Source organism: Tupaia chinensis, unplaced genomic scaffold, assembly GCF_000334495.1.
Source record: "Tupaia chinensis unplaced genomic scaffold, TupChi_1.0 Scaffold000129_1, whole genome shotgun sequence".
Lineage (NCBI taxonomy): Eukaryota > Metazoa > Chordata > Mammalia > Scandentia > Tupaiidae > Tupaia > Tupaia belangeri.
Window position 1 is genome coordinate 1,101,210 of NW_006159598.1, and position 2,550 is coordinate 1,103,759.

Genomic DNA, 2,550 nt, shown 5'->3' on the forward strand with positions numbered 1-2,550 from the left:
GTGGCGGGGACAGGCAGCCGTGGGACCCACAGCAGGAGTGGCCATCCTTGTGGTGACTTCCCAGGGGAGGGACGTCAGGGGATGACCTTCAGCTGCCCCTGCCCGGCTCTCAGGAGCCCTGAGGAAGCGGAAGCCTTCCAGCTGGACCCTACGTGGCTCCCTGGGCCTGACATGAAACTGCAGCCCAGTAGCCCGTGGCTGACTGGGGCCACCCACGTCCTCTGTGTTCCTAGGAAAACCACAGAGCGAACCTCTGAGCTTCTGCGCCTGCACTGAGGCAACCCGCCTCATCCCTCGGGGCTGAAGAAGCTGGCAACCCCTCCTTGGGCTGCGACGGGGCCTGAGTGGGACCATCTGCTATAAACAAGCCCTCAGGGCCGGCAGGTGGCATGGTGGTTAACGACGCTGGACTCCCACATGGCTGACCGTGGTTCAAGTCCTGGACCTGGCGGCTTGCTTTCTCACTTTCCCTCTCTCTCTCTGGTCAAATTAATAATAGTAATAATAATAATAATAATAATAATAATAATAAGCCCTCCTTTCCCACCAACTGTTCTTTCGCTTTCTGTGGAAAGCCTTGTCTTCCTGGAACAGTATTCAAACCGTCCGCCACAATTAAGTCTCTCTTTACCTCCAAAGTCCTTCTCAGACCATTTTAACACTGTCGCCCCCTGTGCTGGCTCATCGGGCTCATGTGATGATAAAGCACCACAGACAGGGTGGCTGAAACAGCCGCCAGCACTTCCCCATGGTCTGGAAGTCTGAGGTCACAGGGTTGCCATGGCTGGGTTCCCAGGCTCCTCCCTTGGTTTGCAGATGGCGCCTTCACCCCTCCACTGTGTGTCCTATCTCCCCTTCTTCTTCTTTTTTAAATAATTATTGTAGTTAACTTTAATTTATTAATTAATTTTAATTTGACCAGAGAGGGACAGAGTAAGTGAGAGAAAGCAAAAGAGAAAATGAGGAAGCAAGCTGCCAGGTCCGGGATTCGAACTGTGGTCAGCCATGTGGGAGTCCAGTGCCCTTAACCACCATGCCACCTGCCGGCCCCGTGATCTCCTCCTCCTAAGAGGATGCCAGTCATGTTAGATGAGGGCCCACCCCACTGGCCTCCTTGTAACTGAATGACCGCATCAAAGACGCTGTTTCCAAACGCAGTCACATTCTCAGTGCTGAGGCTGAGGCTGAGGCTGAGACGCAGGACTGGAGGGTGGCAACTGGGCCCCCGCTGTCAGCCTTCCTCTTCATCCTGGTTGCCCGCCCTTGCCTGCGCTCCGACCATGCCCAGCACTCCCTGACTGTGCCCCTCTTGCAGTGCTCGACGCATGCTGTGTGTGCACCCAGGAGCCAGCCCAAGCCACCGGGATTCGAGACGGTGGCCATAACGCCTTCCAGGAGACTCCACCTGGCCATCCTGTCCTTGGCACCCTGCCACACCTACCAGAGCCACCACTGCTTACAACCTCCTAGATCCACAGGAAGAGCCCTTCAGAGGAGGTAAAGGAGGTGGATTTGGGACTCCAGGAAACCCCTGCCCTTTCCAGGAAAAGCTTTGGCTATTCCTCCTTCTGTTACCCAGTCCTGCCCCGGCTCAGGACGCCGAGAAGTTCATCCGTGAGCTAGCCTCCTGCTGCTCCCTCCCTTGGCCATCGAGCAAAGCTGGTGCCGCTGACGCCCACTTACGGGTTCAAAAGTTGGCCCGAAAGGCCTCCCTTTGCTGGGACTAGCTCCTAGTCTCAAGGTTAGGGGAGCCAAATTCCACACGGCCAACCGCAGTCCGAATCCCAGCCCCGGCAGCTTGAGAAACACACCAGGCACACGTATGTGTGTGCTCCCAATCCTGACAGGGTGGGGGCATGGAGGAGAAGGGGCTGCGATGTGACCAGCCCACTGAGGGGTGGCTCCTCCCGCTGTCGGTCTGTCTCTCATAAGCGTGTGCCCCCTCTGGTAATTAAAAATAGAAGATCCCATTTTAGGGAGTACATTTATGAAGGGATCGCACTCTGCTGCCTGGGTCCCTGCAGCCTGACCCGGGTCTTCTCTGCAACCAGGCTCTCCACTCCAGAGACCTAGCCCGATAAGGCTAACTCTACGGTGTTCACAGGAGGGCCCCGCGGAGAGGAGTGGCAGGCGGGGGGAAGGAAGCAGCGCAGAGCCGTCTGGGCAATGCGAGAACCTGAAGCTTCTCTGGCCCAAAAGGGCATGACGCTGCGCTGTAGTCACACACACACGCGATCATGCGCGCACACACACGTCTGCTTACAGGCATGTTTTAGTTTACAGGAAAAAAACAGTTATAGGTTTACAAGGTGACCCCCACCCTTTCTTCATCAGCATGTTCTGGGAATCCATGCTGTAAATAATAATGTATAGTTAATTCTTTTTCTTTTTTTTTGGAGAGATTTTCGCTATAGGGCACGTGCGCTCGCCAGACAGACAGAGAGAGACATAGAGACAGAGAGCGAGAAATCACCCCCCAGGGGGGATGGTCACGCCGCAATCCCTTCTCCTCCATTCTCCTCTCGGGATCTTGGGCACGCACGCACACGT